Source organism: Falco peregrinus, chromosome 7 (genome assembly GCF_023634155.1).
Source record: "Falco peregrinus isolate bFalPer1 chromosome 7, bFalPer1.pri, whole genome shotgun sequence".
Classification (NCBI taxonomy): domain Eukaryota; kingdom Metazoa; phylum Chordata; class Aves; order Falconiformes; family Falconidae; genus Falco; species Falco peregrinus.
In genome coordinates this window covers 83,697,034-83,715,165 of record NC_073727.1, presented here as the reverse complement: position 1 = coordinate 83,715,165, position 18,132 = coordinate 83,697,034, and positions in this window count along the sequence as shown.

Sequence of the window (18,132 nt, the reverse complement as noted above, 5' to 3'; positions counted from 1 at the left end):
AGGTGCTTTAGCAGGGGGTTGGACTAGATCTGGGGTCCTCAAACTTTTTAAAAAGGGGGCTGGCGTGCAGATGAAGTGGCAGGAGCAGGAGGTCATCTGCGCCTGCTTGGTTTCCCCCCTCAAACCCTGGTGGGGTTTGAGGGGGTTGGGGGGCGGTGGGGTCTGTAAATACCGTGGGCCGGACTGAGGACCCTGGACTAGATCATCTCCAGAGGTCCCTTCCCACATTGAGCATGCTGTGATTCAGAAAACACCTTCTTTAACACAGAGCACACTAAACTAACATGCATGGGATATATTCATAAGGTACCTTTTATGGATACAAGGGATATATGGCTTAGAATTTGTCTGCAATAGGAATGCAGAAATGTGTTTCTGTGTTAAAACTAGATGGTGACAATTAAAAGATGTCTGTTGCCTGCTTGTTAGATTACCAGTCCAAAAGTCTCCCATCTATGTGTGAGCCTACGCTGGTCCCATTTCTTAGTCTTTGCTTTGTGCATTCCCTTGTTCTTCTACCTGGTAGTTCCTCCTGTTGATTGCCTGCTGAAACATTTGGCTTCTGGATTTTCAGGGATTATCAGTTAGATACATTCTGAGAATTTTCAGTCATCACAGTGAATCATGAACATGCATCTTAATGACAAAGATTTGTTAAAACAGATTTTCAGTTGAATGAGAGATGTGTATCCAGATGCTCAAATGATGAGTGTCTTGGGAGCACTTATCTACAGTTTATAACGCTGATGTGTTTTGCTCTAGAGCTCAATAATTTCAAATCCACTTCAGCTCTGAATAACCAAATCAAACTTTGCACTTTGCATCCAAACCTGGTAGAAGTTGGGATTTTTTTTCTTTTTTTTTTTTCTGTCAGGTGTTCATTAGACAGTTGTTGTCAGATTTAAATGATTTACAAATGAAGAAAATAGCCCCCCAGACTCTGCCATGGCCTCTGTTATAATGCAAAGGATAATAAAAGTGGTAAAACCTTTTCCAAAGGCTTCTAATTCTGGGTAAGGAACATCTTTGTTGCTACCAATGATTTAAATCACTCTTTTTATTTTGAACAATATGCTTTTAAGCATCCCTTTTTTGTAAGAAAGCACTTCCTTTTACTTAAAGTGTGTTATGGAGGTGACATCCTTGAGAAGTCTTGTTAGGCTATTGTCAGCTAAAGAATGGAATCAAGGAAACAACCTGAATGCAAACCAGCTACAAAAAGATTGGTTTGCTAGTCTGGGGTTTTTTTTGTGTGTGTGTTTTGTTTTTTAAAGCAAGGAAAAGGATTGTCCTTAAGCATTTAGCCAATGTCAGGTAATCTACAATGATGGTTATCCAGCACTTCTAAGGTTTATCCTCATCAGGACTGGTAACTTCAACTTCAGTGTGCAAAGAAACATCCCAGTGACTCCAAGATGTCAAAATAACTACTAATGTGGCTAATACATGCCAGTACTAACCTCAGTTGTTCTCTTACTGTAATATATGACTCAAGAACAAGTAACTTATGAGATTGTTTGCCTTCTGTCAACTGCATTTTAGACTGATCTAATGAGCTCTTTCTGAGTCGATTTTATAAGGATCGCACACATAATCACTCTGATTAATATTTAAAAAGAAACTTAAGAAAGAAATTGTCAACTGACTCTGGGAAATCATCCAGTGTCATAACAACAATGTTGAAGAAATAATAATAATAAAAAAGGCATCACTTAGTAAGTTTTCCTTTCTCCAGAAAGACCCAATGAAATACACTGCCTTAAAGTAAAATTTTAAATAGCCAGTGGTTAGTTTGCTCTGGATAACTTGTCGTTGTAGTGTGTAATGATACAATTTATTTTTTCCCTTTTATTTTTTCCCTCTCCCCCTGGATTATAGATTTATTAGAAAAGCATTGGGATTTTGTATTTATTTAAAAAACATTTAAAACTGTTTTTCCCCAAAAAACCTTATAAACAGAACAATGAAGCAGAAATTTTATTATCCTTACATGATCAATTATCTTTGTTAGTGTTTTTCATAAACTTCTAACACATTGGTGCTCTTTGAAAGTGAAAGGGACTCCAGTCAACAAGGGATATGTTTGCATTTGAGAACTGTTTTTAGTATTACATGTGATCTCTTTATGAAAGTCAGGACAACTCTGTCCAGTTTTTGGGAAACTTTGAATGTACTTATTTGGTGTTGCAGTACCAACATACTAAAAGTAAGTAAATTTAACAAAATAAAATGCTTTGTCAGAAATCATAGTAAGGAAAGTTTTCAGTCATTTTAATGAGATAAAAATGCAACCCCTAACCAGTCAAAGGGCAGTGGAAGTACCAAAGCCTGGTTTCCTATGGGTTTGTGTCCTGCTTTACAGAATCTGAGTTTACATGGCCTCCTGTTTGGTTTGCAAAGGGCAGTGCACCTTCTTGCTCCCACAAAGGTAAGTGCCTGTTATTGGTAATCCAAATGCACATGATAACACCTTTCTTATTTCACAACACAATTATTGCCTTATCCTTAGTCCAGGTGATTAATTTGGATGTCTTTCTGCTGTCCTCTATTTTTTTTTCCTTTTTTTAAAAAAAAAAAAATAATTGATGGCTTTGGAAGTTATTGTTAGCACCAATGAACACACAGTACAGTTGCCTAAGATGTTTCTGTAAGAAATCACTCTCCCCATCCAAACCCCCAAAAATGTGTGTTCTAAATGAAATTCTAAGGCATCTTCAACATGGACCAATGTTTCTCCATTTTGATGTAACGTTATAGGTTTTAAAATTAGAAAAATTATATTTTGTATTTTGCGAACTGCATTTTAATATTCAAGTAGCCTCTTTAACATTTTTATTAGGTATATCAAAAAGTGTGAAATATTCTAATAACCTTTTCACCCTGTTCTTTTGCATGATAGATTTACTATCTTAATTCTTAGGATTGATATACTGATGAAAGTCAAATTTTAAAAGACCTGAAAGAATAAAAGGGTTTGTAAAATGTCAATTTTATAATTTAAGTCTTTTAGAGGAAAGTAAGCCTAGTTTTTTACTCATTCCTTGGAGCTGTGAAAGTTCACCATGAGCAAATGTAATATGTTCCAGGTATCTTTCTGTCAAAGAAAGGATAAAAGGACTTGCCATTACTGATCATTATTTTTTAAGAAGTAAAAAACCTTTCATTTTTCTTTTTTTTGTATAGTGTAAAGAAGCAAAAAAGATCAGAAGCCCAACTTTAAGTAAGGCAAAAAAAAAAAAAGACTTTGTGATAGACCTTAACATCATTCAAAGGGATACTGACTTTCTAGGACAATGCAAGTTTCCAGGGTTGTCTCTGAAGTTGTCTTTGTCAGTATACTTGAACGTGATGAAAAATGTCTTTTATGCTTGTCTTCTGATCTGAAAAGAAAGCACCATGATGACAGAGGTAAGTGTAGGCTTTAGGAGTGTGCACAGCTGTTAGCTGAGTGCGGAGGCAAGAAAATGTTTTTACATTATTCTATAGCCAAGGCAATGTGTTATAGAAGCTTATGTGTTATGCTGCACTAATGCAGCTGCAAAGTGAGCTCGATTTTAACTCAAAAGAAAGAATGCTTGAGGAGGAGTGATTTCATCTTGATATAACAAAGGATTTTTTACAGTGAGAACAATCATTGGAACAACCTCTCCAGCGATGTGGTAGAGTCCCCATCACTGGAGGTTTTCAAGATGTGATTAGTCAGGGTGCTAGATGATCTCATCTAGTCTGCCTTTCCCATGAAAGGTTGGACCAGGTGATCTTTCCAGCTCCTTTCCAGCCTGGCCTATTCTATGGTTCTATGATTCTCCAGAATGTTTTTTCTTAAGACCAGATGTTATTTGGTGGTACTGGTGACTCCATTTTCCTCTTGTGTCCAAAGTGTGGGAAGTATTTTTTTTTGGGGGGGGGGGGGGGATGGGGTGGGATGGAGAAGAGTGGCTAAGACTGTTATTTGCTGTAGTTAGCAGTACGTGTTTTGTATCTTTATCAAAACCTGATTAGAGCCCACAGACTTAGCCATATGAGGATGCAGAAAAAGCAAAGTATACCAGCACTAAGTAGAATAATGTTGTTTTTCTCAAATACCAATATGTCAACCTACCTACCATATCTTATGAGATTAGAGGAAAAATAGAGTTATTCTGACTTATCCAACTGCCAATTGAGAAGTAATTAATCATGTGCATGGTTTTAGCTCCTGGCAAATGGAGGTAAAAGCTTTAACTTTTTTTTTAAGCAAATTTATTTTATTTCACATTTGTGATAGGTTGTGTGTACTTGATTCATTACCATCTGTCAACTGATACATGGTAATTTGTTAAGAGATGGTAATAAATATGTTCAAATGATTAAAAGCAATCACCATTGCTTAATATATCACTTTGGTACCTGACTATGAATACTCCTAGTTTGCTACAGCTGTGTAATACTGTGCTGTGTAGATTAGCAAAAGTCTCACAGTAAAGTGATTGTCTAAAGAGGTTATAAACTCTCCATTCTTGGTGGTCTTTCAAAAACAGGATAGATAAACATCTGTCAGGGAATACATGAGACAAGCTGGTCCTGCCTGTGGACAGGGAAGGGACTAGACCTCTTGAGATTTCTGCAGGTCCAAGGAGTCTATGATTTTATTTAACTAACTCAATGAAATGCCACACAGAGATTTGTGATAATTGAATTAATTTGGCTTTTAAACAAGTTAACATATGTTTACACTTATAGATGCAACAATTTAAGGCCTAGAGTTTGCGATCTGTTCCAGTACTTTACTGTCCTTTTAATTAGAAGACTTTTCCCTAAATCTAACTGCTGCATGTACAAATCCATACTACTTTTATGTATCACTTATGCAACTTTTATCTTGTTTTTGTGGTTTAACCCCAGCTGGCAATTAAGCACCACACAGCCACTCACTCACTACCCCTCAGCCAGAGGGATGGGAAGGAGAATTGGAACGGGATGTAAAACTCGAGGGTTGAGGTAAGAGCAGTTTAATAATTGTAATAGAATAAAAATGAAAGAACAATAGTAACAATGATGACCATAACAGTTATAATGAAAAGGGGAATGGAAAGAATGACATCCAGAGGGAAAGGCAGAAGAGAACACGTGGCGCACGGTACAACTGCTCACTGCCAGCTGACTGATGCCCGGCCAGTCCCCAGCAACGACCCGCCTGCCCCGGCCAACCCCCCGGGTATATATACCTGGCATGGCGACCCATGGCACGGAATATCCCTTTGGATAGTTCGGGTCAGCTGTCCTGGCTGCGTCCCCTCCCAATCCCTTGTGCCCCTCCAGCCTTTTTGCTAGTGGGACCTGAGGAACTGACAAGTCTCACATCAAAGCCAAAACACAGCACCACACCAGCTCCTGAGAAGGTAATTAACTCCATCCCAGCTGAAACCAGGACACCTGTCCACCACAAGCACCTTTGTTGTAGGGTGTTTTTACTTGAGTCATATAGTCTCTTTCCCCATTTTGTTTATGCTCTTTGGTCTTTTTTCCACAGGTTTAGCAGTCTGCATTTTAGAGTTGGAATGTTTATTTACCCCTGTGAACATTTTTCTCTTTTTTTCCTGTGGTAATATCCCAGTTAAACTATGTCTTTTTCCAGCTGTGGCTTCCCAAACTACACTGCTTATTAGGCTGAGTCTTTCAGTACTGATAAAGCAGAATGCTATTTCCACAGACAGCACTCTTGGTTATACTTGCCAGTAATTTTAAACTGGTTTCAGATGCATCTGAAGGATTTGGATGGAGATTGCATGCAGATAACGAAAAGTTTATAATCAAATTCTTTAGTTCACCTCCTGCAAATTTGTCTTAGATGAGATAGTTTTGTGTCCTGCTTTTTATTTTTAGGTGAGACCAAGGACTTTGTGAGGACTTGACTCTTGAATATGTTGATAAGCTCCTCAAGTTTTTATTTTTTTTTTTAGTTAAAAGAAAGCTTCTGTAAATTGTAAGGGGAATTTTTTAAGCTTTTGTGTTGTGACCTAAATTGCAGATTAAAACAGAATTTCTCATCACTGAATCTAGAGAGGGGAAAGACTGAATTTGTCCCCCATCAGCCATAGATCCATTTATATGGCCTTTAAAATATGATTTAAAAGCTGATTGTATTTGTGTGCAAACACTGACACTTGTTAGAGTTTCCAGTAGCCATCTACAGAGCCTGTCCTTTCCACCCTGTTTTGTTAATTGCTTATGTTGCTTGCTGGATATATTTTTGTTTGCTTTGTTTTCAATCTAAGATGATTCACTGGTATGTCTTTCTCATGTACCTGATGCTAAACTAATGGCTATAAAAGGTTTTCTCTCAAATTAGCAAGAATTGTTGCTTAGGAGTTTTTGGGTTTTGAGCACTTTCCAATGCTTGGTGTTACTTGGGTGTCTGGTCCAGCAGCTGGGAAGCTTCTGGTCAGTCAATTATACTTTATGCTTCTACAAAAAGAAAAAAAGTCTCAAAACTTCAGTCTGAATCCTGCAGCTGAAATAGGTGGATTCTCTTGATGTCTAGGCATTTTCACCAGAGAAATTGCCTGCTATTGCAGGAATTTTTCCCCTGTCTGATGACATAATTGCTTTTCTTGGGGTTTCTTATTTGGTACGTGAAGGGCTTGAAGCTTTTTATAGGGGGGGTGGTGTGTGCTTTTGGTGAAGTGAAGCTGAGGGGTGGTCTAAAATTTTGCTATATGGTTATGTCCTGTGCAGGAGGACTAGATTTAATAGCCCAGATCAGATTAGAAGGTGTCATGATCCCATTATTGTTATTTGTATTGCTGCACCACCTTCCTTACTGGCACTGCAAAAGCAGCAAATGGTCCCAGTCATAAACCAAAGAATTATAAAACATAGGACCGAAAAGGTCATGTTATTCTGATTAAACAGAATTCCTAAATTCCTTTCTGTTGTATGGTGTTAGGCAATAGAGTGTTTTCCAAACACTTGAAATTTAAATAAACTGCAGCATTAAACTAATTTTAGTACTCCCTTCTTTTTGAATCTGTTCCTGAAATACTTTGGTGTTTGTTTCTTTTTTGTCTTCCTCTTTTGTGAGTGAATAAAGTGAAGACTTCTGTGATAGGGCTTTTATTCACGAGATTTCCTCTTTTTTCATCCTCTAAACCCTGACCTCACAGATCAGCCTCTAAGAGATATCTGACCCCAAACAGCACTCAGTTGATTAATGGGCAGCTGGAAACAGGGACATGTGAGGACTATATTTTGATGTAAGTTTTGATCTGACACTGTTTCTGCATTTCTACTTAATTATTTATTTATCATGATCCCACCCTGGCCATTCATTCTTGCCTTAGGCTTGCCTGCTCTGTTGTGCTGGAATTTTTACTTAATCTCTTTCATTCCAAAGAGAATTCTGCTCATTAAAGCAGCGAGAATGATTTTCAGCAGAGGATTACAGGCCTAGGAGCTGCCTGTGGGTGTGTGTATACTGTGCGTGTGTGTGTTGGTGGGAAAGAGGGAAGAGGAAGTGATGAAAATGAGGAAGCTCCCTTAGGTCTTTTAACATAGAAGGTAGTATGGATTTATCTTTTGGTTTCTCTCTGTGGTTGCCACTTCTCAGAGTCACAGAATCACAGAATGGTCAGACTGAAAGGGCCTTCTGGAGACTGTCTAGTCCAGCCCCCTTCTAAAGCAGCTTCACCCACAGCAGGTTGCACAGAAATGCATCCAGGCGGGTTTTGAATGTCTCCAGAGGAGACTCCACAGCCTCTCTGGGCAGCCGGTCCCAGTGCTCTGTCACGATAAAAGTGAAGAAGTTCTTCCTCATATTCAAATAGAACTTCTTGTGTTGCCATTTGTGCCCATTGCCCCTTGTCCTGTCACTGGGCACCACTGAAAGGAGCCTGGCCATGTCCCCTTGACACTCCCCCTTAAGATATTTGTAGACATTGATCAGATCCCCTCCCAGGCTTCTCTTCTCCAGGCTACACAGCCCCAGCTCTCAGTCTCTCCTAAGAGTCTCTGCCTATCTGTGTCTCTCAGGGAATGGCAAACCGAGTCCTTCAAAATTTAGTGTATGTTTTAAAGTTTCACTCCAATCTCAGGCACCACTTGAACCTTTCTTAACTTCTTTTCATGAAATCAACAATAACAAACAACTGCAGCTGCTTTAAAAAAGCTTTACAATCATGATGACTAACCAGTTCCATGGTTTCTACTTCTTTCCACAGAACCACTGAAAGAGGTCTGGAAATGGATAGTTTTAAACATTGCTGTTTGTATCATTAGTTTCTTTTAATATTACGTTTTTAAATTTAAATTTTAAAGATTTCTTTTTACTGGAATTTGTGCCCGCCCACCACACATTTTTTTTTTTTTTTTTTTAATTTATTTTAGCCTAAGTTTGGTTAGTTGAAGTGAAGTAGGGCATGAAGATAGATTAAAGTTTTCAATTAGCTTAAACTTCTTAGGGTTTCTACAGGAGAACTGTACTAAAACTGAGGCTGGAATAATTTTTCCTTCCACTTTAGCCATTGCTTCTGTGAAAAAGTTTTAGCTCTAAATTTAAGGATCTGAAGTGTCTATCTTGCCTTGCATTTGCTTGCTACACCTATTGATGTGGTCCTTTGAAAGCTCAAGTAGGCAAGGAATGACTTTGTATGCAACTAAAATATCCCTGTACAGAGAAGCATGAAGAATTCAGTTGAAGGAATAGGCAGAAAATGTTGAGGTTTGTTATGGGCCACTTTCCCACACCAAGGCCAGTGTGTTGTTATGCCTAAATCTTGGTACACAGACACATGTCCAACCTGTGATGTGATGTATCGGACTCTGCAATGTCCCTAGGTAATTCTATTCCCAGTAACTGGGCAGACATGTATAACTCATGGCTAGAGCCCATTACTCTAATGGGCTTTAAAGAATGCTATTGGGTAAGTCATCTCCCAGTACATGCTGTTGCAAATGCCAAGCAAAGAGCTAAGTTTACGTACCAAATGTCCACTGCAAAGACAGGAGAAGTGCTGTGAGGATATATGTGCACATAGCAAATACACAATATTTCTTTTAACTAGCTTATGAAAACAAACTTTTGAGTGGATGTATTTTTAAATTGGTTGGCTCTTTGTTACTTTTAACTTATGGGTTCATCTAAAAAGGATGCTTGTCTGAGAATGGCCCCCTTTTACAGTAAAGCCCAAAAGGTGTTTCAAAGGAAATCTTTCAATCTCTGTTTTCTATCAGAAAAAAATAATTGGTTAAAACCAAAAAAAGTGATACATTTTTGAAACTGTGGTAATCCAATCAAGACTGCAATTGGGCCTTTAGTTATCTTCAATTTGAAGACTGACTTGGAAACAGAGCCAAACCCACAGTTTCTGACATATGCCTTTGACTTCCAGATTATACTTCCTCGCTGCCATGTAGAGGAGAAAAACAAGCCCACTCTTATGCAGCTCATGTCAGTGTTGTAGGATTTCTTGTTTCTAGCTGGCAAGCAGATGTTGATTTTATTGAAACAAAATAGTATGTCAGCTATGGTTTTTATTCCCATATGCCACTTTAGACAGTTCTTAGCTGAAAATGAGAAATATTTTACCACTGAGGAACCCTCGCCCTGAATTAAATGAGTAGCATATACCTGTCTGAAACATCAAAACTGGGCATTTGATTTCTAATTGGCCATCTGATTATCCTCTGCTTTTTTCTTGGTTGACAGATTTTAGATGTTCGACTCTTCCTGTGTGATCTTAGTTTTTTTTCTGAAATTCAGAACATGTTAATAAATTTCTTACCCACTGTCAGGCTATTGAAAACATTATTCTTGAAATATTGAATAGAAAATTAGCAACTGCTTGCTCACAATTTTTAACCAGGAGTCTTCCTGGTATGATAATGTCTTAATCCTCTCAGTAGGAAGTCCTTTTGGTTTTAAGTGGTAAAAATGTATACTCAAACTATGTTCTCTTAAATAATTATTTCCAAAAGTAGTATTTGATAAATACTATGATGTTGGAATGAATCTAGGTACAGGAATTTGATTCTAAGTTTAATTTTAGAGTAAATTTTCATATCATACGTAAAGTGCAATAATAACAATGCATCCAAAATTACAGTAGGCACTGAAATTTTCACTGTGTATGTACATACATATAAGCTTATCCATGAATGTGTGCATATCTATGCATTTAAAACATATTAAAGTGTTAATGTAAATATATATTATTTTAAATTTCTATGTTTATTATTATGAAATGCCTTGGGATGACTTCGTCAAGAAAGGTGCCATAATAAACAAAATTGTATCGATATGATGATAAGCAGAACAACAATCAAAGAAGTGAGATATTTCCTAATAAACTTGCATATGGCAATACACTGTTAATGTCGTTTTTTAGTTTCACATTTTTACAGGCTGAAAGTTATGGAGTTGACAAGTTACTACTCCCTGTTGGATCTTTGACTGACAATTTTACTTCCATCAGCCCACTTCTGCAAACTGTGGTAGAAAGGTTTAATTGTGTTTGTAATTAATTGGATTTTAATCAGACTGTATAAAGAAATTGCAGAAGTATTTTTTTTTAAAGCAGAAAAAGCCCTCTTTTAACATATTGCTAGGGATGCAGAAATATTCATTGCTACAAGAGTCTGAATAGTGAATTAAAATGCATTCATGATTCAATACAAAATTGGTTAGATTAGTTAGTATGTGAATAACAGTTTCATCTATTTGGGGGGTGGGGGGGGGGGGGGAGGGGAGAGGGGGGGTGGAGGAGTACCCCCCAAACATGAAGCTTAGTTTATTTTAAACCAAACGTTATCTATATGTTTGGGGATTTTTTTTCCCCTTGGGCAATGTCAAGTATTAGAATTTCTGTAGTCAGACTCATTCAGTCACACTGCGCTGGTGGCTATTTTCTCTTCCTGTTTTCTGTTTCTGACCGACCCTGGCAGATACGCTTCAAAGAGGAAGATGACAGATCCCCCTTCTCATTCTCCATGTTTGCAAACAAAATGATCCTCTGAACACAGAGAGGCCCGCTGTATTTGTATAGGAATTGCAAGGTGTACAGCAAAGGCACCCAGTGTCATAAATGACAGCAAATCATTTCATCCTTTTTCATCCTGGTTTGAGAAGTCCTAACTTTGTGGCATGTTTGTGCGGAGCTGGCTGTATGAGATTAGCCTGAGGAGTTACTGCTTCTTTCTTTGTCTGCCTGCCTGCCTCAGCTCTACCCAGTACGGTTCTTTTCTGTATATGGATGTGGATGAGATAATAGCTAGTTCTGCTTTTCTGTTTCCTTTTCTCTCTTATGTTTACAATAAAGTGCCTGTATTGCAACTGCAGTGCATATGCTGAATGGTCTAAATGATGTGATGGAGGGGCTCGCTTCCTTTGGTGCAATTTTTTTCTCAGGGAGGTTTTTCAGATGAAGTTGAGCAAGATCCTAATGGAGCTTTTATTTCTATTGCAGTTCAGAAATATAAAAGCAGCTTTCTTGATCCATGTGGAGGACCCCCACAGAAATCAGCAAGGCCTTGAGTTCACGGGAGATGACTCTTCTGTTTCCCCACTTATGCAGTAAAAAACTGGCTGCAAGGCTGGGGGAGGCAGGAGAGTGTGGGAAAGGCTTCCTCATCTAGAAGTGTTCTACAAATACCAGTGAATTTGATGGTCCAATACAAGGCTCCCCACCGCTTCACAGCACAGAATGTATCATCTGAGAGGGCTCATCTTGCAGATGCGTTTCTCTTTCACTTGTGAGGACACCAACTTTCCTTTTCTCCAAACAATTGCACAAATGCCTTTCTGCCGTGGCCTGCGTACACTGAGACAAATATTAGGAAACCTGATCTGGTTTTTAATGCAATTTACCACTTGGAGATGAGATGATCCAGCACCATGTAACCAGTTCTTTGTGGATGACAGGCAAGTGCTCCGCAGACCACAGGGCTGGAACTTCTCAACCAATGCATTTCCAAAATGCTGTACAGCCAATGACAACTGCTTCTGCCACCACATGGTTTCAATGCCTTCTCTTTGTTACTCTAACTTACCCCAGTTAGTTATTATAGGCAGCTCAAGTGGAAATGGATATAGCTAAGGCTCCTTGGCCTTTCCATTATAAAGCACCATTTTCAATGGCTTGTAACTTCTTCAAAGTTTAATTTGTTTGTAGTTTTCCACACTAAATTCTTTATTCTTTTTGTGGGGGGTGACAGGAAGGGGGTGGACAGGAAGGAATTATACTGGGTAATAAAAATAAATGGGCAGACTTAACTGAAAAAAGCTGAAACTTCTGTAGGACTTTGCCCAGTTTTCTGTTATAGAAATATGTGTATTTTTTACCTGCCCCATTTGGAAACAATCACAGTAGAGGGTGTCTGTGGCATGGAAGGTGGTTCCTGTGGTTGTTCCTTTATAAATGTACCCATGGTTGTGCATTTGAAAACCTGTTTGCAGATGGTCAGACCTGTGACAGCTGACAGTTAATTTTTCTGACAATGTTGTTTGTGTGTTTTGTGTGCTCCTACCCCTGGTCAGCACCCACGTCCCATCAGCAGAGCCAAGCTGAACACGTCCCTTCTGGAGGTGGTGTGGCACCCATCGGTCCTCACCATGGCTGGGAGTTGCTGTGACACTGGGCATGGGACCTTGAACTCTTGATTCAAGGGCAAACTAATAGGAGAGGAGGAGGACACCAGACTGATGTGAGGAATGGAGTCGTGTGGGGAATGGAGTCTTGTGCAGATGGCAAGATGGGTGTTGGAATTGTGAGGGAGGAAGTAGGGGCAGGGGGAGACCAGGAAACCTGGAAGCAAGACAGCTGAAAGCCTAGCGCTTATTGTTATTTATAATAAATATATTTATTTTTTTATAAATAACATAAATATTATTATTATTATATGACTGCTGCCATTATACAGCTTCTGGAGGAGTTAAATGTGTGCACATGGTTGTGCAGTTCTGAACTGCAGGAGCACTAATATTTTTTTTCTGCTTTTTAACAAGGGTGTCCAGTGCTCAGAGGGTAAACTGGGGATGTGCAGTAAAAGCAGCTTCTCCCTGCAGGATCCCTTCTTCCTTTGTGGTAGGTAAAGTGGAAGGATGGGGAATCGCTGAAGAAGAGAAGATGGCTTTTGTGACATGGTTGTGAGTTGTAACCCACACTTCTGTTTTGTTAGTTACTCATTTGTTGCTTGGAGTATTTTTGTTGTTTAACTAATAATTGTTTATTGTAAAATACATATTACGCTGATGAACTCCATAGAAATAAGCCCTTAGGAGACTTATTCTGCCTTCAGAACAGATTTTCAGTAACGCCATGTAAATAACCCATGAGACTACATATTTAAACATTTAAGTATTTTGATCTATTTTCATTAAGTGTTTTTTCACTGGGAACAGTCCATCCTGTGCATTAAACAGACAGAGACTCTCTGGGGGGAAATAAGTGTATTATACTTGAATGAAACATTGTCTTGGCGTGTAGCAGAGAAAAGAAAAACGTAAGGTTTCCTGTGCAAACTTATTTGAACACTTTTTAGATTTTGAAAGCTTAACTGTGCTACCCTAGTACTGTATTCAATTACATTAATTTCTATTTGTTATTTAAGCTAATCTGGAAATTGTTTCTCTGAGTCTTTTCACATATGTGTATGCTCAAACTTATATGTGTTTATGTAAAGTGTATTTATTAGGTATGCATGGAAATATGTGACGAGATATATGTTGGGCCAGAACTCTTTCATTCCTTATCTGCCTCATGAGACTTTCAAAATGATGGTTTCCTGTTTACTTGTTAATCCATCATTATAAAATCCAAATGCTATTAGTGTTCTCAGTGTTCCTGGTGTGTATCTGGAGTTTTAAGCATATCCTTTATTTTCATAAAACAAAAACAAGACATTATTTATATCACTTTGAAGTTATTGTAACAAAGAGAATGCAGAATGTTTTTAAAAACCATTTTCCCATCATCTGAATGAATTACTAGAGGCATTCATTGGAGATTTTGGAAAAAGTCTTTAAGCTGTTCTTGTACTCCTGCTGTTTTCAAATCCTATATTTAAAAGTAAATTCATGTGTCACTTTGTTACCACTGATTCTGCAAGGTGACAGGACATGCAGTGATCTATGCTGAATGAAGAGGGGGGAAAAAACCAAAAGGATTGCCTTGGCTTAGTAAAGCTTAAAACCAATGTTTTCTCTCTGCCATCCAGTGCCCTTTGCCAGCTGATTCTGAGACCAGCTGTCAGATCTGCCGAGTTAGTTTTCTCTGAAGTTCACTGGGAATTTGGGACAATAATAATGATGATATTAGATGTGGACATTTCAGTTCTGTTCCCTCTGGATCTTCAGAATAGTGCAGGTTTGGACAGCTTGACCTTGTTGTAATTCACACGGAGCCTGTGCTGGAAATTCCCATTTTCTGCCATTGGAACAAGCACGGCTCCTATCCTGGAGAAGCCTCTGGCCATTCCCAGACATTGTTTATGGCAAAAGTTCAGGAGGATGTGAGCCAACTCTCTTAGCTATTTGTACCATTTATCTCCCCAACCCCCAACCGATCTCAACTTTTTCCACTGTTATGAGAAAAAAAAGATTTCATGCTGTCTCTATAGCACAGTCTCTCTACTGATGTCCCCAGCAAGCATACTCTTATCAATACAACTTGATAAGTCAATCCTAATAAGGCTTTCAAATATGTGGTGGGTGACCAGTTTTGCATATGTTTCCTCTCCACATCTTTAATTTCCTTTCTGTGTGTGTACTGCCCTCAGACAACAATGGATACTCAGCTGAAGCACGTACATTGGCAAGACATTGATCCCTGCTCTGCTTGCAGTTTGGCTGGCTATCCCTCCTCTGAAGCATTCTCACCGTTACAATGATTAGGTTTGATTGGGGCTTTGACAACCCATTATTTTTATTTACAAAGTCTGTCTTTTTTGAAAGCTTCACATGTAGATTATAGTTAGTCTTGAAAAAGATTTTTTACCTTTGTGCAGCTGAAGATTGACTGTTTAAACTGATCCTCATTTTCAGGACAACAAATGGTTTAACTGGTCATTTAGTGGTAACGCCTGTAGAGGCTTGGGAGTGTACTTTCATCTTCCCCACTCAAAAGAACCATTGGTTGTTTTGACACTCTTCTTTTGCCCTCACCTTCATATTCAATGCCACAACTTTGTTATCCGGAGATCTTACTGGCTAGCTGGGTGCTGCTGTACGCTGGATGCTCTTTCATGTATTTGTTACAAAGGGAAGTCAGATCTCTGCTAATCCGTTTGAACACTTCTTTTGACATTAACCACGCTGTGCTCCTTGATGAAAGCAAGCATTTCATGGATCCAGCTGGAAATCCTCTTTCCTTCTTTGGTCAATGCCAAATCCTCAGCTACACATCATGTTCTTGTGTGTGAGCTGTAAGATAAGAAGGAACTTTGAGAAACTGAATCTGTCCTATAGTGGTACCTGGACACCAATTATTGCTTCAGGTGATGATGCAATCTATCATTTACAGACTGCGTACTCCTGTCTTTGGCTGACACTGCTGCCTCTGTGGTGGTTGTCCAAATTGATACAGGCATGAGGCATCCCGATTCCTTCTTGGGAATCATGCCACAGTCTGTACTAATGCTTCTACTGTGGGCCAGTTGCCCACAGATGGATGATGGACAAATTCTTTGGATGGGTTTGTTAATGTTGTGATAAGGTTCTTTAATTGTGGAAAACTGTTTTTTAAGAACAACTTCTTGAAAGATTTTAAGAAATTCTTCTCTATGGAACGTTTTAAATTTATGAACAGCTCAAAGATATAAAATAACATGTTAAAAACTTGGGAAAAAATCTTTCTTATTTCTGTCCTGAAATAGTTGAAATAGTGAGATAAGGAATGCCAGGCTAATAAAGACAGAGTAAATAAAACTAATTAAAATAAAGTTCTGAAACTGTTTAAAAAGCAAAATGAAAGGATTCCCCTTAATCAAAATGAAAAAATCCTTTGTGCATTTCTATAAAATTGAAATCCAGAGATGGTGATGGATAAACACCAACAATCCTTTCATTCTGGGTACCAGAGGTTTGCATTGAGACATACAAATAGAAATAGTATTTTGGTCACAGCATGTGCCATAAACAGACAAGTTTTGAGCCTGATCCTTTTGTCTTGGATCCCAGTGCTAATAGCATTTCTGTTTAAATAGCTCTGCATCCTGACTATTTTTAAAGCATGAGCAGTAGGTGGCTTTAAGTATGAAGACTGAACAAAATTAATTGATGGTTTATTTTTCTTAAGCCCTGATGCACTTTCTTAAAGTACATTTTGTCTATTCAATCAGCCAACTGTTAACATTAATTTATTTGGAGAACTTTATATTTTCATTCCACTCTTCAGAAATGTGTATTTTCTCATATCTTTAACTACATTGTGTAGGTTAATGAGGTCAAACTCGTCTGGAAGAATGGGGAGGTTCTGATGCTTCATGCAAAAACTTGCAGCAAAGCCTGTCCTTGTGCAGTTGCTGACTATTTTATACAAGATCATTCACTGATAGCAGGAATGCTTATTTTGCATTTTGCCAGCAGGCAGCTCCTTAGCTGTTTAAAACTTCGGAAAACAACCCCCAAACCCATCATTTTAACTGAGTCTAAAGTTGTTTTATTAGAAATTAAAAAGGCACCAATGCTTTCTCTTGTTTGAGAATTTGGATAAAGCAAAGAATGCTGGTGGCAAGTCTGAGCAATATTGGTAAAGCCAAACAGGAAATGTAAACATATGCAAATTCTTACATTTAGATCTCAAAAGACGGTTATATTCTTAGACCAACAAAGAACAAAAGTAATTTCAACAGCAGTAAATATATACTTTTGTTTTTCCTTTTGTGCAAAGAAAATAAAAGCTGTCTTGTGCAAATACAGAAAATATTCTGTATGTGCTAGTTAACTTTTATTCTTATTTTTATTTGCCCTCATTTTACAAATATGTAAATATAGAATAGTATGCTTGAAAGAGGAAGTTTTGGGTGCTAATCCAGTCTACATGCATATCCTGATTTACAGGATATTTTCTTGTTGTTTTGGTGCTTATGTCAAAGGGACTCTGCTTAGTGCAGAAAATAATGAAGTTTCCTTTGTAATTTTGTAGACTTTGTATTAGTCTGTAGCCAATACAGTTCAGAAAATAGTCCCTTCACCTTCATCATTGTTTATCTAAAGAGAGAGCCGCTTCCCTTTGCTATCTTGTTTGATTCTGATCCATGCTTCAAACAAACAAGAGGAGATGGCAGAAAATATAAATTACAGAAAGAATTCACAGATAACTGTAGAAAGAGAAGGAAAGAGCTGAAGAAAGGGCAAATTCAGTCTGGTAAATAGGATCTGGCATTTAGCAGAAGATGCTGTTGTATACCAAGGTAGATAATTCTTTCTGCACCCAACTCAAAACAAAGGTAAAAGTTCACAAGTGTGCATGTATTTTGTGTGAATTAGCTATTAATATTTGTGTATTTTCACAGACAGTGTTTGTCAATAATCTATGCAAGTCTACTGTAATACTTACTCAGGTTGCCTGCAACTATCTGAAAAGAGAAAGTTTTAAATACTACCCAGGCTCGTAATAGAGTACTCTATCATCTGTCTTATTACAAACTTCAGCAAACATTGGCCTATAAATAGATTTTATGAAAAGAATCAAAGTGTGAAGTCAATATAGTGTGGGTGGGATACACTGCAGTGTTATCAAAGATGAGTCACTCAAGCCTTTAAAAGGGAAATGACTGAGGCTCTGTGTACAAAGGAAACAAATTAGGAAGAAAAAATATTTGTGGCAAAATGAAAAAAAAACAAAACACATGATTGTTAGTGCCATAGCATTATATTTGAAGTGATTGATGAATGATAGATGTGTCACGGCTATTTGTGAAGAAATAGATGATAATACCCTAGAAGAATGTATGGGGACAAATTTCTTACTGAGCCCTGAACTAAGAGCCTGAGGATAGAAACACCTCAGCCATGGTGTTACCTGTAATATTACCTGAAATTTGAAATCATGCATGTCTAACTGTGGAAAGGTCTTTTTAGAAACACGTTTGAAATCATCTCACAATTTCTTGAAAAGTACAACCAGAGCAGATGCCACAAGCCAATTTCATGAGTGA